The sequence below is a fragment of the Camelus ferus genome, chromosome 14 (genome assembly GCF_009834535.1).
Source record: "Camelus ferus isolate YT-003-E chromosome 14, BCGSAC_Cfer_1.0, whole genome shotgun sequence".
NCBI lineage: Eukaryota > Metazoa > Chordata > Mammalia > Artiodactyla > Camelidae > Camelus > Camelus ferus.
Window position 1 is genome coordinate 27,028,871 of NC_045709.1, and position 23,484 is coordinate 27,052,354.

Here is a 23,484-nt window from a genome sequence, read left to right on the forward strand (position 1 = left end):
CATTTGGGTCAAAATGAGGACTATAGCTGGGGAGACAGCATCTCAGAGAGCTCTGAGGAGCGTCTCTGAAGAGCAGGGGGAAGACCCAGTATTACATATGATTTCAGTGAAGGGGGACGTGCAGAGGCTGCTGCTAGTCACCAGGAGCAGATGTCACTGTTAATGATTTTGGTGCTTTTCTAGATATGAGGAGACTCAAGAATTAGGGCTCATAAAATCTTCTCCTCAAAGTATCTAATTACCTGAAGGCCTGTTCTGCCAGTTTTCCCAGGACACAGAGCACCCCAGTGCCTGATATCCACCTCGAACTCCTTTCAGGGAGTGTCGGAGGTCAGAGGCTGTCGCGGTTCATGATCTACTCCAAGCAGGGTAGATGGCAAGTGCCACCGTGGTCCAGTCCTTGTAGAGGCAAATGGCGAGTGCCAGTGCTTAGTTGGCAACTTCCACCTCCCTTACCTGTTGGGTCGTCCCCACGTCCTCTGTGTCGGGGCACCTGTGTATTTACTCATCCTGAAGAGAGATGAGCCAGACCCAACACTGGCCAAACGACAGGCAGACCGAGGGCCAGCACCCGGCGTCCCCAGGCCCCATGTGGGGACAGATGCCCTCTTGCAGACGAGGGGGCACAGCGAAGGCTGATGGAGACAGCTGGGCACTCTCGACCAGCGTCAGCTGGGCTTCACGCCGTGTGGTCCGGAGGGCGCGTGCGCTCAGGGCCTCGCCGGCCCTTGGATGCTCTGAATCGACGAGGTACACACAGGTCTCCCCAGGCTCGTCCCCAACACGGCTCTTCCTGTTTCAGAAACACTTTCTCATCGGAGCTGCACTGCTCAGAATTTCCTGTCTCCTGAACCTCAACGTTCCTTCATTTTTCTTCTTTTCATGCAGATGTAGTGAGAGTAAGAAAAATGGGGACTGTGGTGTTGTGTTGGTTAGAGGGAGCCGCCCTGCACAGACGCTTCAGAACAACACCCATTTCTAGCTGAGGGTTGGCTGCCAAGTTTTCTGTTCCCTGAGCGGGGAGTAGAGGGGAGGAGGGAGAAGTGTCTCCGTATCGCTGTCTGGCTGGCAGTTGGCTCTGTTTGGGGCAGGGAAGAAAACATGTGTAAGATGCTCATTTCAGTGCCTCAGATTAGGGCCCTGTGGACACAGTTTTCTAAGATCTGTGTCACAAGTGCTGTGTGCTTTGCCATCTTTTGCTTCGTCTTGGAGGGCTGTCTCGGAGACTACTGGCTAGGAGTCATGCTTAATAACATGTTTCTTGGTAGACTTCCTGGGAACCCCATTTCTCTATTATAAGTGATTTTCATTAGATACACACTTAAACGTTGTTGGGTGTCCAAGGGTTGTCAGGTAGCATTAGTTCCATTGAATAGTTAAGTGCACTCACCGGGGAATCACTAACTCGTGCTGGGTGCTCGGTTCCGTGGGGGAGGCTGGCTGACGGAACCCAAGAAGGAAGGAGGGAGGGAGGGACGGAAGGAAGCAGCGGGGAGAGAGGGGGAGGGAAGGGGAACCAGGGAGCGAGGTCTGAGTCCCTGATTCCAAAATCTGCACGGTAATTAGAAACACACATCAGACGAAATAGAGCCATTTTCTACCTGCAGATCAATGTAAGTAAAAGTCCTAACTAAAAAAGAAAATGCAACTTTAAAATGAGCCAAGTGCATTTTGTTTTCCGTGCATACATGCTAATATTTCCTAGTGATGAGCTGCCGTAGCCAGAATACAAATTCTATCTGGCCAGTCTTGTTGATGTTTTTGTTATAAATTTAGAAGCATAGGGCATACTATGCTTTTTATAAACGTCACAGCTTATTAAGTCACTGGAAAGCTGGCAAAACGCCCCAGCCTTTCCGTATTTCAGTAATAATTCCCAGGCTATTCTTTTGTGCGTTCCCTTCTCTTGCCAAGCGCCTGCACCAAACAATTCATTTATTTCGCATTAACTTCAGTCGTGCTCTGAGTACATCATCCACAGCCTTACAAGTATGCAATCAGCCCTGCCAAGGACTTCTGCCTGTTTCTGCTTTACTTCAGGTTTATCTGCTTGTTTCCACAGATTTCCAGTCCAGACTCGTTAACTGATGCAAAAAAGGATGCTTTGGAGCCTTCAGCCTCTTCCTGTTAATAGACGGCCTCTGAACGCCATGTCTTTGCAGAGACGCCCTGTCCATACAGAATTTTCCTCCGACAGGTCACTGAGAAGCCTTCCTCGCATAGAAGATGATTTGTGATTTTCCCTTCAGGATAATCGTTTCCCCAGGTAAATTGTGCCTTTGTGCCAGTGAATCAGATGAGCAGTCTGGAGCGTCCCAGCGTGGGATTCAGGAGTTACATGTGATTTTTTTTATGAAAGTGGCTTCATTTGGCCGTAAATCTGTGGTGCCCTGAAACTGTCCTCACCGTGTAGAGTTACTGAGGCTGACGTCGGGGTAGGGTGTCCTGTGGTTTTCCCAAGGCGCACGCTGAAATCACAGGGTTTTCTGATGGCCAGAATAATAATAATAATAATAATAATAACCTTTAGAGTTACAATGTGTAAATTTTGGTCAGAAATTCTACTCACAAAGGCATGTGAGCTGATAGCTTTTTGTGTCAACCTGAGGGTCTACGAGACAGTCATGGCCCCAAGAGTGTCGGGAAGACACGGGTCTAAATACTGTTCCAATTAACAGTGTTAGATAGAGATTAATTTGTTTACCATAGAGTCACAGGGCACCTGGAACATGATTGTTCATTACAAAGAAAAAATCCCACATTTGACTACGCTTAGGTGAAATGTTAATTCTGGAGTTGATAAGGCCTGGCGACGCTTGAACAAGCTAATAATATTCTAACAGAGTTTTAATAGCATGTTGATGAGTAAGACCAATGGGAAAGTGTTTTCAGTTTCGCCAGGCAGGCCGCACGCTTGTCCCTTGTACTATAAATAAGAGAGTCAGCGAAGTCACCCGCGGTGTTGTACGCTGGAATTACTTCCTGTCTGAGGTCACTAAAGCTTATTCTGGATCACAGGTTAATGACCCAACGGTTTCTTTGTAGAAGGCATGAGCTGTGCGGGAGCGTGTGTGCTAATGATGTCAGCGGCTAATTCAGCTCCTCTGTTCCCTAGGTCTGGGTCTATTTTGAGCAAATGATACCAATAAAGTTGATAGGAGAGGCGGAGAGCTTTGCCCGCGACGCTGGCACTTGAGTGGCCCCGTGGGCTTTTCTGCACCAAGCAAAGAAGTCTGGCTTTAGTCATGAGAAACGCTCAGTGACAAGGGTAAGAGGAGGGCCCCCGAATATGAGGCACCAATAACCCAGAAAGAGGCGAAGGAAGGGTGCTGTGAGCGAAAACCCCAGGGGATGACTGAATCCAGAAACACAGTGAAAAGTAAGCCAGCTGGAGCTTCACTTTGTGTTCTGCTTAAGCCTAACGATGCTCTGCCTGGAGACGGGGGCACGGAACAAAGGGCGCCTGTCAGCGCTGGCGTGCCCCGCCACAGCCTTCCTGGCCTTCGGCCTTCTCGAGGAACACGGACACTTTCAGACTGGCGTAATGGCCTGTGACGGGGCATTCTTGTAGACTTCCCGTCTTTCCAGATTATTGGCAGGGCAAAATGCAATTCCTAGGATGGGGAAATCTCCGGACATTGTGACACTTCGAAACAAATGTTCGCCCTCAGCCTCTGAGGTGCTCCGGGCTTCCCCGGCATTATGTCATCATGCAGACCCGCAAGTCCCACACTTTCTCTATGAAAAGTGCTACCCCTTGAAAAGAGTGCCTGGTCCCAGCAGTTTCACTGGGAATCCCTTCCAAACTTCAGGGTTCCTGCTGCTGCTATTTAAACCTTTCCAGAGCTTTGAAAAGACTTCTTCTTTTTTTTTTTTTTTAAATAAAGTCAACAGAAGTACAGTATCGAAATGTGATGAAAATACCGCCCAGGTGCAACCACACACACTCAAAACTCAGACTCATCCAAGTGCATCGATTTACATTCATGTATTAAAGCCATACTTACAACAACAGCAGGTAAAATCAAGGTGCATCTAAAAGATGATTCTTCGTGACCAAGCGTGAGGAGCCACGTGTACAAAGAAAGCTTTCAATTAAAAAATATATACCATACAAGTGGGTCAGGGGATAAGGAAGAGTTTACTGACACAGGAACAATCTCTAAGGCTTGAGAATTTAATTACTTAGCAAGGATCATGAAGATGGAGGCGACATTGCAAGGAAACTCTTGAAATCTTTTTTTAAAATACGTATTTGTGCACACGTATGTGCTATTAATAGGTAATATGCTGATTCTACCTCAGTATTAAGAAGATAAGACAACTAATTAAAACACCGGAAGATCTGAAGGGCACTTTACAGAAGAAGACGCACAGATGGCCAACAGGCACGTGAAAAGATGCTCAGTGTTACCAGTCACCAGGCAAACACAAGGTAAAGCCACTGTGAGGTACCAACGCACACCCACTGGAAAGTCTGGAATCCTAGTTTCCTCACCTTTCTTTGCCGTCTCCTCCCCCTTTTATCCCAGACGACGACCCATCTTTTTCTGACGCTGCAGACTGGCTCACCTCGATAGAGTTTTGTATGAACGTGCCTTCTTTACTCCTTCGTGTCTGGCTCCTTCTGCTCAGCAAAGCGATGCTGGGGGTCACTCACCTGGCTGTGTGTGTATGGACTTTATTCCTTTTCACTGGTGAGGAGCATCCCATTGTACAGATACATCCACGTTTGTTCACCTTGCTGATGGGCATGTGGGCTGTTTCTGGTTCAACTCGAACACAAATAAACTTGCTGCAAACATTTGTGTACAAGTCTTTGCGGGGCACAGGGTTTTGTCTCTGTTGGGTGAATGTCTAGGAACAGAACAGCTGGGTGACGAGATGGAGGTATTTCTAACTTTTAAAGACACTGTTAAACAGTTTCCCGAAGTATTGGACTGATGTCAACTGCAATGCCTCCCACCCAATCACGCTCAGGCTCTCTTGAACTCACCCCACAAGGTTTTTAATCCTCAACACCCTGTTTAAAGTTTCTTGCTGTCAAATCGATGCTTTTGCAATATAAATTGGGTCATATCCCGCCCCTGCTCAGCAACCTGCCGCGGCTTTTGTTGAACGTGGAACCACGTGGACCCTCCATGCTACCTGACCAGCAGGGCCCCACGTGACCCGGGCTGCCTGCCGCCCGGACCGCTCATCTCATCTGCGCTCAGGACGCACTTGGCTCCCCGCTGGTCCTGCTGCTCCTGCAGTAGGCCAAGCTCGCCTGGACTCTGGGGATGTGTGGGAAGCCGCGCCCGCCCTCTCCTTTCCCAGAACGCTCCTTACTCAGCTTTTCCATGAAGCACCTGCTTTATTCTGTCTCAGATACCTGATCTCTTCCCTGGAAACTTCCCTAAACACCTGATCTCCGTGACTCAGCCTCACTCACTCTGTCCTCACTTCTCCTTCCTTCACGGCGTTCTCTCCGCTTGAAATGACACCACGTTGGGCTGGCTTGTCCGTCTCACGAGGACAGAGGCCCACAGGGACGGTGACCTCATCCCTCAGATGGTCCAGGCAGCACTGCACACAAACCGCCAGAGGAGCCACGCTGGGCCCCACAAGCCTTGGCCTTTGGCTCATGAGAAGTCCATGGGGGCCTGGGCGGTTCCAGAGCCCCAGGCCATGTTCCAGGGTGTAGGGGTCAGCCCGAGAGGTGCCCCACCACTTCCTGCTGTGCCACCAGGAGGCACAGGCAAGACCCTGGAGGGAGTCAAAGGAGGAATGAGTCACTAGATCTTACAGCCCCGCCAGAACTGACACGAGTTACTCCCGCTCATACTTCGCTTACAGAACACGCCACAGGGTCACACACACCTCCAAGGCTGTGTGGGCTTGAGGAGGGGGAGAAACGATTCGGGGGTGGGCAGCAGACATGCCTACCCTGCCTCACTGGCCGTTGGACCCACAGAACCTAGAACTGGGCGACCAGGGCTTGGCTCACAGCTGATCCTCAGTAGATACTGCTCAATACGGGTAAACACATCCACATGTCGGTTTTCCTTGCCAGGGAGGCACTGTCCCCAGGAAACCCAGAACAGCTGACTGCCTCCGTCCGTCCTAACTCCCTCCTTTTGGTGCACTGTGTGAGACAGATCCTCCTCCGCTTCACTTTCCCTCCCATGAGAAATGATGCTCTTGGTGATGCACTGGGCTGGGGGGGTCAATGGGTCAGTCCTGCTCTCTCCTCAGCTCTGTCAGACGAGGTGGCAGCAGGGTTGACGTCAAGTCTCCCTCATGCAACAGCTGGAACTGTGCTGGCTGTCTGCTCAAGTGACCAAAATGCACGGTTTATACCAAAGGTGTGCAAGGATGGAGGCAGCACATCCTCACGGAGCCCAGACCGGGCTGAGCTTCACGTCTTGGGCTCCAGTAACCTCCTTGCTCTCCTGTCCTCCCCTGGTGTGGGTTTTATGTTTTTTTATGGACAGAAAGTTTTTTATAATTTTTGGTCATCATGCTAGTTTTTGAGTTGAGTCATTGTCACACTAAGCATTTTTTGAGGGTAGAATATTAATGTTTATAACTGTAGGAAGGAACACTTGTCTTGTTTACACAACCAGATTTTCCAGACGCAAAGCATCGTCATGTACAGGATCAACTGAATTACTTAGCGACACATTCCCATCGCTTCTATCTGACACATTTGTCACACGTTTGTCAATCTAAGTTATGTAGACTGGCAGGAAAGCTGTTGCTCCTTTGAAATTCTAGCAATGATAATCATACAGTGACCAAGAAACTGAGGCACATTCAACCACCAGTTGATAAAATGCTTGTGTTGAAAAATAGGTACAGAAAAAAGAGAGGTGTGGCGCCGGCACATTCACAGCCAGCCCTCCGGTCCCGCGGGAGGAAACGGCACGTCCTCAAGCGTTTGGTCAGATGAGACACAGAAGTGGGGGGGACAGGCCCGGAAATAGGGCGCCCCTGCTCCGTGCAGCCCAGCCGGAGGGAGGGACCTCACTGTCCCCACCGCCGGCCTCTCAAGCCCCTGAAAAGGAAGAGGATGTGGAGGCGGGGATCCTTTAGTAAAAACTTACGTATCTATTTGGCACAATATGAAGTAGAAATACTGATGGGAGAGCACGCTCTGTGAATACTGCGTCCGCAGAGGGTGGAAGGGTTGCTGGTCCCCTTCTGAGTCTAGGTTAGGAAAAGCAGTGTGGCCCCGTCCCCACCCTTCCCCGTGTGACTGCCCTGGAAATCCAGCCACCAGGTTGTGCGGAAGCCCAGACCCCATGAGGGGTCACATGGGGGTGCTCCTGACCCCTGCGCCAGCAGCAGCTCCCCCACACATGAGGACGAGTCCCCAGATGACACCAGGTCCTGGGCTCGGAGCATTCCGGACGACCTCCAGGCCTCACGGAGCAGGGCTGAGCACCCCCCACTGCGTCCTGTCTGAATTCCTGACCCAGAGATGGTGCGGGAGCTAACAGATGACTATTGCTGTATTAAATCACTACGTTCGGAGTCATTTCTCATGCACATTAGGTGACTAAAGCCAGCTTTGAAAGTCCCTTCCTAGAATGCAAATTACAAGTAAATGTAATTTGTATGTAATTAAATGTGAAATACATGCAAATTACTAGTATGTAAATTGCCTTGCCTTAATTATGGTCACAGAGATTAGGAAAAAACTATGGTATTTGCACACCAGTTTTGTTCTTTAATTCCAGCTCTAAAAAATGTATACCTATTTAAATAGTTATGAAAATTTAAACATAATTTAAACATAATTTGGGGGAACATTTGTATTACTGATGCTTCTGTTGCATGACGGATAAAAGTGTGTATACATATATCCTCCATGTGAAATGCCCACAGTACCCAGGTGATCTCCAACCAGACAATGATCCAGCGTAACAACATGTCTGTGTTATATGTACTAAGACAATGTCGTATTCATTGTAAAATTTGACTCAGAATTGTAGTACACATGTAAATTTAAGCCACAGATTATGGTCAAAAATGGATTTCTAGCATGGCCGATTCTAATGCACTTTGCAAAAGAGTCGACCAACATGTAGGGCTGTTTATTAGCAAGCCTGAGTTCCCACCTGAGACTCCGCGGAGCTGAGGCCGCACGTGATTCTTGTGCTCACAATCTCTCTCTCTCTCTTTTTCAGTGAAGTCTAACTCTCAAAATTCAATTTGATTTAATTTTGTAGGTAAAGTATTTCTGTTTCCTCTAAAACGACCTCTTGGATGGGATGTGTGAATACACGACATGGGCCCAGGATGACCGTGCTCCCGACTTCTCCTGGCAAAACCCCTGCCTCGCCCACCTGACCTGCGCGACACAGGGCTTACGCAGGTACCCCGTGGGTAACCGTCTCTAGCCCACGCTCAGATGTGTAGTCTTTAAAAAATTTAGCATCTGAGCCCTGGTTGCTTTTAAAATTCTATTTGGGGCTATTTCAACGTATCAATGTCTATCCTGGTGTGAAAATAGCAAAGCAGCAGCGGCTTCTGCTTTGAAGCACCATTTTCTTTCCCTTCCCTGCCGACCGTGTCCCAGCACGGGTCCCAGCAGAGCCTGGGGTCCTGGGAGGTGTGGGGTGGGGACCCTGCGGAGGAGCACAGAGGTGTGTCCTGCTGACGCCACACCTTCTCTTGGGGACCCTGGTGGCAGCCACCCTGCCCTTACACGCCGTCCTCCCGGACAAGGTGTGCTCACGTGCCGGCTTCACGGGCTGCACGCTGACGCCAGAGTTGGAGGTGGGGCGTGGCTCTTGCTGTTGCAGACTGACTGGTCCCACGCAGAGAAACAGAGGTGGCTTCCCTGAGGCCAGGTGATGGGTCAGCTGGGACCCAAAGAAGAATACGCCTAGGTCACCAGTCAGCTGCGGCTGCTCCCCGAACCTCAGGCATGCCTCTAACGCAGTGGAATAAAAATCGACGGCATCCATGAGAAATGCCTGATTAACTAGAGAAAGACCAGTGTCTGCTCTGCCCGTCCTTAAATACCTGGGGTGGAGAGGGGGCCAGAAACTCACAGCGAGCCCAGCCTGTCCCCACGGCCCGGCTCCCACATGGCCATGTCTGCTCTGCACCCCATCTCCCAAGGTAGGTGCACCGGCTGTCCCCTCATCCTTGGAAATAGTGAGACTGTGTCCCCAAGGGAAAACAGTACTGGATGAGTGAACCGTCCTCATCTGCCTGGTCCTCCCCTCCCTCCCTCCCTCCTTCCCTCCTCTCTTCCCTCCCTCCCTCCTTCCCTTCCCCATCCTCCCCTCTCTTTCTTTCTGCTTTGCTTCCTTTTCTCCTCTGTCTTCTCTTGTTAGTCAAAGTGCTCAGTGTCTCCATGAAATGCGTTCCAAAGATGTTACTCTGAAGCACCCTCTGCCTTAACTCAGCTCTGGGCTCTAACTAGGGCCGGTGGTCCTGTGAGCTCAGCGTGAGGCTCCCGCTCAGCAAGCGGTCACGGAGTGAAAAGGCTGACTGTGGGCCACAGCCTGCCTTTCCCTAGTGTGGACACAAATTGGTCTCCTTTTCTGACACCTGTCAAAACCTTGCCGGGAGCCAGGGACAGCCTGGCCTGTTGTGGTTTCCCTTTATCTGTGAATCAGTATCAAAACGTACTGCTGTGGTTGGCTCCTGGGTTTCTTGGATTTTTGAGATGTTTTTCATACCAGTTAAAACGATTATTTTATCAGTGACCTTTGTAGATGAACTCTGGAGTAAACAGGAAAATATTCAGCCGCTGTGAATTATGTAATACTCTGAAATCGTCTAGACAGTGTGAGGAGGGCAGCAGATGGAGCAAATTCTTAGAAATGGAAAGCAATTTAGCAACAGAATTCTCAACCAAGACGATCTCCATCTCTCTCCTGTCACCATCTTTCTGTCGCCCTCCTTCAGCCTTTTGCCCCTCAACCCTCTGGCCCCAAGACACAGAGGGATTTACTTGGAGTCGGTTGTGTCTACCCTTCTGACTAATTTAGAAACGGGGTGCAATGTCGGCTACGGGCTCATCCATCATATCTCCTCAGTCCCCTTGCTGCCTGGAAAAGTTGCAGTAGGTGAAGGGTCAAGGGTTTTTCCAAAGCAAGGGAGCACCAGTGAGCGCGGGAGGGACGACTTGATCTCCGCAGGGGGAGGTTTGAAATGGAGGAGAACGGCTAAGACCCCTTGGATCACAGTGTTTTAACCGCAAACCGCATCTTCAAGGGCTTTCCTCTTCCAGGGACAGAAAACGGCACATTAACAAGCCTATCTTAGAGCGATTCACCTGGTGGGAGTACAGTGAGAAGGTGAGAGAAAGACAGGCTCAACAGTCCAGTCATCACATCCCGAGAAATCAGCTGGCGGTCTGATGAATGAATAAACGCGACACTCCTGTCATGAGAACTTTATTCCTGAAGGAGGATAAAATAAAGCAGAACTCTGTGTCAAGGTCCGTTTGAAGGTTCAAGAAAGTATGAAGTGGGTCCCTGACCCCTGCAAAGCTCACACATTCATTTGGGAGCAAAGTGAAATGCAGATGAAGGTGGTGACCAAACCATGGAGGATGGGGTCCCCTCAAAGGACCAAAGTGACAGGCTGATGGCAAAGGTCAAGTTCCCTTTGCACCGGGGACTCAGAAATGGTCGGCAGGGGAGATGGAGGGGAGCTGGCCCCGGGAGGAGGTGAACCAGAGACAAACACAGGGCAGGGCACAGCCTTGAGGACGGGAAGGAGATTTGAGGACAGGAAATGATGTGGGCCAGGCGGAGCGAGGAAGGAGAGGAAGGGCCGGAGGCTCGGCTGGGTCTGCAGTCCACGCCGTGTCTGGAATGAGGTTCGGGCACTGCTGATGTCTCGAGAGCTCCACACGGCCGTCACGCGTGTGTCCTGCAGGACACGTGCCCTGGGGTCTCCCGTGCACCCACGCGGGGTTGCAGCCGCCACCTGTCTGGCTCCCGCTCTCATCTGTAGAGGCTGGGAGGCCAGTGTCTTTGCTGGGGTCCCCTAAGCAGACCTGGAGACAGGGATTTATGTGCAAATAGTTTATGTGGAAGCAGGACAGGGGTGGGTGGGGGCACGCGGCCAACAAGGAATGACTCGTCCAAGCACAGGCAAGCTCTTCTGCACGTGGCCGCTGCCTGTCATGGCTCAGGGGCCAAGGGATGGTGACCAGGCGGGCTGGGTGGGGCGATCACACACCCACCCCGGGTCCTGGACCCTCTGCGGCCAGGCTCTCCCGGGTCGTGAAAGCTGAGGGCAGATGGACGGCGGTAGGACCTGCTCCTGCGGGCGGGCCCGGAAGGCGGGAATCTAGGACCAGGCAGGGAGCCCCTCATGGCACCAGCCACATGCGCAGCTCCTGGGGTCTGGCCGGGCGCACTTGAAGAGCTACTGTGGAATGAATCATTCCCCAAATGAAAACAAAACAAAGCCAAATCGCCATTTCTATAGAGCTTCTTCATGGACTTTTCCTGACTGTGGATCCCAGAGGGCTCTCATCTGTTGCCACCTTTGGTTACCACGGATTACCCGGGTGTCACTGCTCCTCTGCCAAGCGTGTCGGGGCGAGGTGGAGGGAGGGGAGGGGGCTGCCTGGTTAGGACTTTCCAAAACTCCCCACAGAGACAATGGTAGAAAACTGACACGGAGAGAGACACGAGCAGAAGGATGCTGAGGAAACAATTTGGGGACATCAAAATGAGTCTCTGAACAACTATCTCTTGTAAATGTAACACCTTATTACTTCCAGGGAAGGTGAACTTTGGCTTCCGCCACCAGGAGGAAATGCAGTGATTTCTGGAAGCATACCAGGATCGATGCTGACAAACCGTGAGAAACGGAGACTGTCCCTAAACAGAGACTGGCCTCTGCCATTTCTGTGTCCCCTTTAAAAGAAGGCAGTGATTCAATTAGTGGATTCAATTAAAATTGACCGAGAGCCCCAGACGCCCAGGATCAGGTGTCCTGTCCTCTCCAGCCTTCTCACCTTTCACTGACTGGAAATTAACCTCCGCGGGGCTGTTGCTCCAGGAACCTTAGCACGGGCTTCACGCGACGACTTTGAAAGAACAAGTATGACCAAGTTTTCCCAGAAGCCTTTAAAAAATAACCTCCCTTCTCAGCAGTGCTTCCCGAGCCGCCCATCACCCGTGTCACGTGGTGCCCTTTTCTGCGCTCACAGGACTGGGCCAAGCAGGTCACGTTTGGAGATGAAGCCAGCTAGTCACTAGCAAATCCAGTCCCTTGAGGGCCACTTGCGGTCACGTGAGCAGCTTGCGTCTCCTGGGTCAGAAAAGACTTTTACGTGGAACAGAAGCAGAAGGCAAACAGGGACGAAGGGGCCGTGGGACTTGGTGCCCCTCCCAGAGCTATGCATTTGGGACCTGGGAGCGTTCATCTAGGTAGGTTTCTAGTTTACATAGTCAACTAACAGGGGACAGATTTACAAATAAAAATGAAGAGAAAAGATGTGCGTCTGTTTCTGACACCCAGTGTTTAGCCAAGTCTAAATATAACTGCAAGTAATCAAACTGCAAGGCATTTTATCACTTAAAATGTCTATCAGAAAATGAGATTCTGTCATTTGCAACCATGTGGATGGACCTGGAAAGGTATTCTACTCAGCGAAAGAAGTCAGAGAAAGACAAATGTATGTTTTCACGTATATGAGGAATCTAAAAAAAAATTAAAAAGGAACAAATATAACAAAACAGAAAGAGACAAATGCAGAGAACAAACCAGTGGTTATCAGCGGGGAGTGGAGGGGGGCAAAGTAGGCGAAGGGGACTAAGAGGCACAAACTGCTAGGAGTAAAATAAATGTTACAAGAGTATACGCATGACCGGGACGTGATACTGCACACCAGAGATGGACACGTTGCAACGGACTACACTTCAACAAGAAAATAAATAAATGTTACAAGAATATAACATAGAGCACAGGGAATATTGTCAATATTTTATAATAACTTTGTATGGAGCGTAAACGTAAAAATATCTGATCGGTCTTATGCGCACCTGAAACTAATATAGTACTACTGTAAGTCTACTTTATTTGAATAAATAAAAAGTATACATCACATACAGAATTGCTGCCTTCATGTTTTATAGGACGAGCCAGCAAAAACACCTGGCAGATTGCCCTCACTGCACCCCCTCCCCCCGCCCCAGCCTCCTCCCTCACCGTCTGGAGAGCCTGGAAGTAGGAAGAAGGCGGCTTCGTCTCGTCCTCCTGATGCCTGAGGCTGGGGGTGCCTGCGTCATCACCGTCTGCTTTGTGGAGGAAGAGCCTCTGATCTGAGCAACCCAATTTGTGAAAAAGCCCTCTGTCCTGGCTCCCTCTAAGCTGTCGTACAAGTGCCACAGCTGTGGTGCCCATGCTCCTCCCGCATTTACCCAGCTCTCACAGGCGCTGAGAAGACAGGACAGGTGAACACGGCTGGTGCTCTGGACGCCTGGGATCCGCTGGAGGGACCAGCCTGCTTCCCCCTCCTCCATCTTCTCCTGGTCAGGCCCCCCTTGACTCACAGGACCCAGCTGAGGCACCCTTTCTCTTTGGACTCCTTCCTTCCCGGTTCCCCAGAGTAGGGGCTGTGCGCCTCTTCCGTCCTCATGACACACACAGCTCACGGTGCGTTCTTGTAATTGCCCTTGACTTGTCTGAATTCCTCTCCCCCTACCTTCACAAGTGAGAGCTCTTCCGTCCCAGGACTGGCCACACAGCAGAGAACCCACAGGTATTTTACGACAGAATGGAGGAAATCAGAAAGTACAGTACATTGGGACAAGCTGCCTGATGGGGTGTGTGCAGTGAAGATTTTCCTGGACCAAGGATGGTTTCAAGGATGAATAGGAGTTTGTCCAACAAAGAGCAGGGAACAGCCTCGGAGGCAGAGAACCATGCATAGTCACCAGCTGTGCAACAGTGTCACTTGGACTCCAGGGCAGGTTCCCGCCACACGCTGTAGGGCCCTGCAGGGAGAGAGGAGGACTGGTCCAGAGGGCAGGTGGGAAGGTGGCCAGGGCATCGCAGAGATAACCGGGGGCAGTGTGGGGGGCGCTGGGTGGTACCCTAGTTCTGAGGCCGTCACTGACTGGCGGAGAGACAGTCAGGTTATGTAACCTGACGGCTCTGACATGAGTGTCACTGGGGAGCCCACCCAGTGTGTCCTGGAGGAACTCTCCAAATGGACTTGCCTTGGTCCAGGCCCCAGAATTCTGCTCCGTGGGTTCTGGTGGGCCTCCCTCTTATTCAGCAAAGGCTGACAGGCAGTTGGAGCGCCGTTGTAACAATCTGTGCTGAATTAACTTGTGGAACCATCGTCACAACCCCGTGAGGAGGTCCTGTGTGACTCCCCCACGTAGGAGTGAAGGGGAAGGGACAGGTCTGGCACCCGCGCTGGGGCATTCCGAGGTCGCTCTGACCAGCAGGCAGCTTTGGGGAGAGCAGGTGCCCTGCCCCTCCCTGCAGCGCACGAACACCTTCCGTGGTGGCCGCGCCCCGGGGAGGGACACAGATGAGAGCGCCAGCGCGCTGCCGGAGAGACGCCGGCCGTGCTTTCACGCAGACGGAGGCGGCCCTGTCACTTTTATGGACCATCGCAGTTACCACGTGACTGACGGGCTTCATTCCATCCTTCGCGTGGAGGCTTCCTCGGTGAAGGAGTTCCCGCGTTCACAGCCAGCCGCCCTCCTCCTTTTACACTCCGGTCGGTTCCTCTCGGGTTCCTCGTCTGTCTCTAGCCCGGTTTCTGCAGTTTTCCAGAGCTTCGCGTTCATTCCCTAAGAGCACAGGACGGGCTGTCAAGGGGCTGGGGGAGAAGGGCGGCCTGGCGCCGGAGGATGCGCCGCGCCCCGAGGCTGCGCCGCGCTGCCCGCTGCCTTCTGTCTGCGCGCCCGGCTGCTCTCGCCGCCTGGCAGTAGGTTGGTGCCTCCCACTTGAGAAACCGCTTTCTCTTCTCTTCGCGTCACGTGTGTGCTCACCCAGAAAGAGGAGAGTGACTGTCCGGACGCCACCGTCCTCTCCTCCGGGCTGGTCCTCGCCTCCCGGTCTGGGTGCCCCAGGTGGTTTCCTCGCAGCTAACGCCTGATTATATTTCAAGGGACTGTTCTGTGCTGTTCCCGGGAACCCGGCCTTTCTCTTTCCTTCTGGAAGGAGGCCGTCATGTCTCCCTCTGGGAAGGAGAAGAGAGGGTTTTGGAAAGAGTGGTGTTTTCCCCAGGCCAGGTGTCTGCCCCGCGTCCTGCCGTGAACCTGCCTGGCAGACGAGGACACCGTTCTCTGGGACTTATTTCTGCATTTCCTGTGTAATTTACTCCAGGCTGGGATCTTCTGAGAAATTATGACAACTAGGGTTTGTTTTTTTTTTAAATTCTTCTCATCTGTTGGAAACAGACACGCATAACAGCCAGTCCTACTGGCTGACAGAAATTGGCATTAGCCATCACACTTTATCTTGGTATGACCGTGTGGTCACTCAGGATGCTTGCTCTGTGAGTCCAATCTTACTGATTTTAACATTTCCAGGCAATCAAGATACTTTGATGTCAGACGACCTCAGGTCAAGTTCTCTCTCAGAATTTTATGAGCCGTGTGATCTTGGGGAGGTAATAACAATAAAGTCATTCTAATAACTGAGCGGCATGTGTTGAACTCTTTCTCTGGGCCAAGCATGGTGCGAAACACGGAGCAGGAATTGTCATGCTTGCATCTCGTGGGTACCCTGGGCAGGTAGGTGAGTCACGCACCTTACCTGTCCCATGTGGCTTTGATGTGGGGAAATTAAATTGCCTCACTAAACCCAGAGATGGTTCTGGGCATCAAAACAAGTGGCCCCTATGAAAGGACTTTGTTCTTTGCAAAGCAACACACAGATGTACGAGGCTGCTGTTTTGGCTCCTATCTGAGCACAGTGCTGACTCACTGTTCATAGTCCAGGCAGGCAGAGATGTTCTGCCAAGAGCAGGGCAAAGTCGACACTGCTCAGCTCAGCACACACTCCCCGGGGGGCGCGGGTGGGAGGGGAGGGCTCCAGCCACCCCCGTGACTGTGAGCAAGGCAGCCCAGCCAGCACGGGCGAGGGTTTGGCTCCATCACCCACGACCCTGCGTCCGACAACCTGCAGGTGCTAATCAGACGTTCCACTGTCCGAAACCTTGGAGCGTTCACTCTAACAATGTCTTCTTAATTTTTAATAAAACAGCTGACACTTGTCTGTGTACGTAAGTCTGAAACAACAATTGAATCTAATTGTAATGACCACTGGTGACACCATTTCCTCCACTGTGGAATTTTTTATTAAGGACCAATAATTCCACTTTAAAATGTTGTTGGACCACTTTCCGTGTTTTAGTCATGCATTTAGAGCTAAATTATTGTGGCTGCATTTATCTTACTGTCCCAGGCTATGTGTTAAATGCAAAATATATATATGTGCTTTGAACCTGGCTATAAAAATTTGCCACTGGGTATTATAATAAAATTCTATTTTCCAAGAACAAGCTTTGATCAGAAGGCAGGATTTTATTAAAGAATTGCAAATGCTTTATGGCCCTTCTTATGTGTGTGTGCCTGAGTGTGTGTGTGTAGACCTAACTGGTGTTTAGTTGAATTATGTTTCCCCCAAACTCATATTTTGAAATCCTCACCCCCAGTACCTCAGATCATCACCTTATTTGGAAATAAGGTCTTTGCACATGTAGCCAAGATGAAGTCATTGGGGTGAGCTTTAGTTCAGCCTAACTATGTCCTTATGAAAAAGGGAAATTTGGACCCAGAAGCACGTACGCTGAGAATGTCATGTGAAAATGAAGGCAGTGACCAGGGTGATGGATCCACAAGCCAAGGAACGCCAAAGACCACCAAAGACCGCCAGCAAACCATCACAAGCTGGGGGAGGGAAATGAGGCAGATTCTCCCGCACAGCCTTACAGGGAGCCCACCCTGCCCACACCTGGATCTCAGACTTGTGGCCTCCGAAGCTGTGAGAGAATAAGTTTCAATTGTTTAAGCCACTCAGTCTGCGTATTTCATTTAAGCTGTGAGAGAATAAGTTTCAATTGTTTAAGCCACTCAGTCTGCGTATTTCATTTCATACTTTCATTTAAGTCTTCGGTGCTCATCTGTGGGCATTTTGGGTGAGCATATGCTAAGGAGTGGAACTGCTGCACTGCAGAGTGTGCATATGTTGAGGTTTAGAAAATACCACCAGTTTTCTACGGGAGTGCCAGCTCTGTGTGCTCTCCAACTCTCATTCCGCACCTTCCCTTTTTCCTCTCTCTCCTCCTCCTGCTTGCTCCCGCCGTCCTTTCTGTCTCTGTCTGCCTTTCCTTCCTTTTTTCTTTTCTATTTTTTGTAACTGTGGTCATTCTGGTGAGTAGGTTCTGTTGCATTTTATTTTTATTTCCCTACTGAGTTTAAGCATCTTCTCATTTTCTCATATGCTCTTTGGCTGCTTGGACAGACTCTTCGTGAAGCACCATCTCAAGTACAAGCTTTTATAAAAAGACAGTTTTCTCTCTTTATTTTTCTTTTAGATAAGCAGGAATTCTTCATTTATTCTGACAAGTCTCTTGTTAGATATACGTATGGCAGAATCTTTGCCCACTTTGTAGTTCACATGTCCAAGTTCTTAATCGTGTCTTTTCATGAACAGAAGTTCGTAATTTAAATAAAAGAAAGTTTATCTTTTTTTTCTTGTTCTGGGTAGCACATTCTGCATTCTGTTTAAGAAAATTTTCCTACTCCAAAGTCATAAATATACTTTACATCCCATGTTTAGATCTACAAGCCATCTGTAATTTATTTTTGTGTATATTATAAGATAGGAATCAAACTGTATTTGTAAAAAACACGGATACTCCATTAATTCTGTAGCATTTATGGAAAAGATCATGCTTTCCCCGCTATACCACTGTGTCACCTTAAACCTATATTAAACGAATGTATATGAATGAGCATTTTTCTCAGTTTGCTTTTAGTTTGTTTATCCTTGTGACAGTAACACACTATTTTAAAATTGTAGCCATGTAATAAGTCTTGATATCTTCCAGTGCAAGTTCTCCAATTTTGTTATTCTTTTTCAAGATTGTCTTGCACTCACATTTTTGAAACACATGATGATATTTTGATTGGGATAGTTGAGTCTACAGTTTGAATCACAGATGACTTTCTGTGCCTCAATCCATGAACATAGTATATTTGTTTATTTATTTAGGTATTCTTTGATTTATTTCTATAAAGTTTTCAGCTTAATTACTTTTGTTAGATTAATCGCTAGTTGATGTGTTTTTGATGCTATTATGTTTTATGTCATATCCTATTTGCTTATTTTTCTGGTATGTAGAAATACAATAGATTTTTGTATGTGAACTTTTTTACCACTGGAATAGATAAATCGGCATGTTAATTTTAGCAGTTTGTCTGTGGAAGCTTTTGGATTTTTTTATATGTGTTATAATGTTGTCTGTGAGTAAATCCACATTCGCTTCTTCTTTTCTAATCCTCATACATTTTCTTTCCTTAAAACATTGGCTAAGAACTCACCAGAGCTGTTCAACAGAAGTGGTGTTAGCACACGCACTTTCTCAGTGCTGATCTTGGGGAGAAGTATCTCAATATTTTACAGTGAAACATGATGTTTTTCTAATAGGTTTTGCTGTAAATCACCTTTATCAGATGAAAGAAATTTCCTTTTATTCTTGGTGATTTTAAAATCATATATGTATGTTGAATTTTATTAAGTAATTTATTTGTATCTATTAGTACAATCTAATGTAGTGAATGGCAATGATCAATTTCTAAATGTTGAATCAATCTTGCACCCCCAGAATAGGTCTCGGCTTGGTTCGGTGGGTTGTACATTTTATGTATTGACTGATTTAGTTTTCTAATATTTTGTTTAGAATTTTTGTATGAAAATGATGACTTGTAATTTTCCTTTTTTTGTAATATCATCCTTAAATTGGTTACTATTATTATGCTGACTTTATAAAAAGCTGAGAAGTGCTCCCTGTATTTCTATGACCTGAAATAGTCTGTGTAAGATTAGTGTTTTTTCTTCCTTAAAAATTTAGAGACTTTTACCAGTGAAGCCATGTGACTTGGATGTGTGGGAGAGTGGGGTGGGGGATGAAGGTGTTTAACTGAGTGATAAGTTTGTTTGCAAAGTATAGGACCCCTCAAGTTTTCTATCGATCCTTATCTTCTTTTTGATAAGCTGTGTTCTTTTAGGAACTTATCTTTTTCATATACATTTTCAAATGTACTGGTATAAGGGTTATGTGTAATACCCCTTACAAACTTTTCAACGTCTGTAAGTTCTATAGTGACTTGCCGTTTTTAGTGATTTCCAAATTTTGGTAGTATTTGTCCTCTCTCTCTCTCTCAGTCTCTCAATCTTGTCAAGAACATAACAATTTTATCATTCCTACAAGAAGAGCAACTTCTCGACTTACCTGTTCTCTCTCCTGTATATTTGGGTTTTCTTCATTAATTTATACTCTTGTAACTACTGTTTCTTTTCTACTATTCCCTTCGTGTTTAATGGATTTGGGTTTTCAAACTCCTTGAGCATTTACAGAGATTATTTAATATTTAGCCTTTCTTTTGTAATACATAAATTTAGCTGTAAACTTCCTCCTAACTACAGTTTTTACTTCACCCCACAAGTTTTATTACGTTGTATTTTCATTCTAATTTAGTCAAAAATATTTTCTAATTCCCTTTGAGACTGCTTCTTTAACTCACAGGTTTTCTTTACACGTATCACTTAATCCCCAGCATTTGGCAGTCCCTGATTGTATACATGTATTTACCGACTGCCGGCTTATTTCCGCTGTGGCCGCATCACACAAGCTTTTCATGGTTTGAAATGTGTTGAGATGTGTTTTATGTTTGCAATTTCAGCAAATGTTTATGGACGCTCACCAAAAAAATCATATTCCTCCCTGGCGGGCCGGTGACGCTAATTTAATTCTGGGTGCAGCTAGAGAGCACCCGTGCCCCTTGATCCACTTCTTTGGCTTCCTGGAGATGCGGAAGAGAACTTTGAAGCTCTGAAAGCTTACGCAGCCGTCAGCAAAAGGACGAACTCTATTAGAGGGACGTAGCATCAGTCGAGGAAGATGGCAGCTGATCTGTGAGCAGTGAATTTGTGCTCCCTCTGAGGCCTCTCACACCCCTGGGGGGGGTCTCTGGTTGGAACGAGACCTGCTCTCCTTGGTAGCGAAGCGCAGAAACACTCTAGGACGCTGCAAAGGCGTGCTTCCCTCCCTGCGGTCTTCCGAAAAAATTTTTGTTTTGTTTTTGTTAATAGAGGTACTGAGGGTTGAACCCAGCACGTCATGCATGCTAAACAGGTGCTCCGCCGCTGAGCTCTACCCTCCCCAATTCCTGCGGTCTGAAGTCCTTCCACTCATCCCTCTGTCTCTCCCTGTGCCTCCACTCCCTTTGGTCAGGCTCCCAGCAGCCCTTCTCAGAAGGGACCACAAAGCTCAAAGCTAACAGACTCTTGCCTGGTCCTGTTGTTGCCTCCAATCTCTCATCTCTGCAAATAAGATTGATCTTAAATCCACATCACCCACATCACTCTTTCAAGTGGCTTCATACAGCCTGCACGGTAAAGTCCAAACATGTCACCACGATTTCTGAAGCCGTGTGACCAAGCCCGACCCTGTACCCTGCCTCCACGCCTCATGCACGTGTGCCTGGCCCCCAGCCGTTCGGTACAGCCCCTCACTCTCGTGATTTTATGCAGTGGCGTCAGCGTGGAATGCTTGCTGCTCCTCACCTAAGCCTGCTTATTCTTTTGCTTCAGCTCCTTCCCAGCATTCTTTCTGAGCACTTTCCTAAACCCCTTCACAATCTCATATTTTGTCCCTTCTCTGAGATCCCATCCTGTTCCGTTCCTACTGCTCCTGTTTCGCTTTTGTGTGTGGTGTTTCGTGTCCTTCTCTGCCTGACTCCCCAGAGGGCCAGCTCCTGAAATAAGGGACCCTTGGTGAAAGCAAGCTCACCAGGATTTACATGCGTCTTTGCAGACTCACTCAATGAATGAATGTGGAATGGAATCCCCTAGAGTCTGCTATTGCCCATAGTAACTTGGAAAGTATGTGCACTTCTTAGAACCAGTTTTTCAAGTGAAATGAGTCATCTGAAGGTCAGGCTATCTCAGTGTGAGATTTGGTAAGTGCGTCTACAGTGTCTACAGCGGGAAGCACTAAGAAAGCAGTAGCTCTGGGTCGGGGCTAAACAGGATTAAGTAGAAAGGGAGGTGTGTGTCGCCTTCCAACTTAGAAGATTAGAATTTCCACTTTCTCTGTATTAAAAATAAATCTGCTATCTGAAATCAAAGGATGTGGTCAGGGAGTGTCCCCTCCCCGCATGCCCTTGGAGAGCCGAGCCTCTTCACTGTGTTTCAGAGTTTGCCTCTGTAATCCCGAGTTCAAATGGATCAGCTGCTGCTGGAGATGCTTGAGGCAGGAGTTACTGGGTTGGCTGAGAAGTGTTGTAGCAAGGAGTTCAGACGGTCTCCCGATTCCATTTCATGTGCTTATCCTTTTCTGGAAAGAAGAGGAGAAAATTATTCTATTACGTGTCATGGTGCGACGGGCTTCTCATCCACCTGGCACCAGGCTGGAAACCTTGACTCAAGGTTCAAATCTACATCTCTTTCATTCACTGCCTCAGTTTCCTCTCCGGTGAAGTGGGTTTAATCACAGCACCTCACAATGTTAAATGACTCCATAGATAAAGTGCCTGGAACGGTACCCATAAATATGGAGAAGGTAATGATTACTGCAAAGAGGCAGGTCTCCTGACTTCTATCAGCCCTGAGTTTGCTCCTCTGTCTCCCTTTCTGCAGAATGAGCTAAGCTCTGTGGCCTTTCAAGACCGTGGCCACAGCCCACGTCACTCACGAAGACTTCGCACTTCTATCTTGTGAGATCAGCTCTTCGAAGACCAGCACGCTACCAGATTCTTTTGTGATGGTTCATTTCATGTGTCAACTGGACTGGACGTGGGGGGCCCAGATTAAGCATTCTTTCTGGGTGTGTCTGTGAGCGCTTTTCCAGATGAGATTAGCATTTGAATTGGTGGATTCAGTAAAGCAGCTCGCCCTCCCCTCTGTGGTGGGGAGGGGGCATCAGCTAGTCCACTAAGGGCTTGAACGGAACAAAAGAAGAGGACGGAGGAGTTTGCTGTCTTTCCTTCTGGCCTGCCTGGTACAGCTGGGGCGTGTTGTGGCCCCCTGCCCTCCGACTGCGATTCCTGTGCACCTGGTACTCAAGCCTTTGGACTTGGACTGAATTACTCCACCAGCTCTCCTAGGTCTCCAGCTTGCAGGTGGCACATCAGGGGACTTCTAGCCACCTACGCATCTATCCATATATCTGTCTAGCTAGCTAGCTACACATCCAACCATCCATCTGGCTGGTTCTGTTCCTCCAGAGAACTCAGACTAATACAACTTTCAAGTAGGTTATATTGAACTCCTCAGCTAAATTTTAATCTTAAATTATTCATTTATTAATTCGTTTTCTCAACAAGCATTTATTGAGACCATGTTCCTGGCTTTACACCCTTCTGTTCGGTCAGCGCACCTCGGTTACCTGTGAGCTGTATCCTTACAGTGCGATGATGAGCTCACAGTCTAGAGGTTGTCATTCTAGCATCATAACCAGCACTTACATTGCATTTAATTGCATCCTGGGAATGTCTGCATTTGGATTTCTTCACTTTTGGTAAATCTTTCTGTACGTATCTCTTTACATATATATATGTACATATATATATATATAAATAAATTCCACTTGCATATAAATTCTATTCACATGTGAATTCCATTTATATATTTATATTTCATAGATTTCAGACTGCCCCATGTAATCTTACCCATGAAAAATGTTGGTTGGTTAACACCTTAGCATCTTCACTACGCAAGAAGGGGTTTGTCTTCAAAGAAGCTTTGAAGATGACACATACCAGAGGCCCCTCTGTGAAATTTACCATGGTCATCAGTATGTCAAAGTGTCTAAGCCAGCTATCAGTAAAGAAGATGATTAACTTTGTGTAATTCAGCAGGGTTCACACTTATATGGCCCCAGACAATTTTCCCTAAGATATGCAGTGCTACAGTTGTTACGAGTAAAATTTTTTATCTCCTAACAAGGAGTTATCACATGATTTTGTAGAACGGGATGTACCCACAATAGATGTGGAAAGATAGAATTATAAATAAATAACCATGCTGCCTGGGCAATTATGCTATTTGTGTAAACCTATGTGTGTATATATGAAAGTTAATTATTGATTAAGCATATTATCTAAATTCCTAATATTCTGTTTATTCAACCTCGCTGATAGAAGTTAAAAAACCACAATGACATGTTAAGACACATTCTTGTAATATTCACATTTAGCTCCTTTATTATCTGTCTTTTCCTGAAAATGTTAGAAGCCTATCTGATTTGGCTGTCATTAAATCTGATTA

At 48.0% G+C, this 23,484-nt stretch overlaps 1 long non-coding RNA gene across 1 annotated transcript; it reads left to right on the plus strand.

Annotated features, from left to right (window-relative positions):
• The first annotated feature begins 1,501 nt into the window (after positions 1–1,501).
• On the plus strand, positions 1,502–22,827 carry LOC116668633. Its single transcript, XR_004325864.1, has 4 exons — positions 1,502–1,613; positions 2,063–2,266; positions 8,217–8,362; positions 21,856–22,827. It is a non-coding gene; the product is annotated as an uncharacterized LOC116668633 (long non-coding RNA).
• The last annotated feature ends 657 nt before the right edge of the window (positions 22,828–23,484 follow it).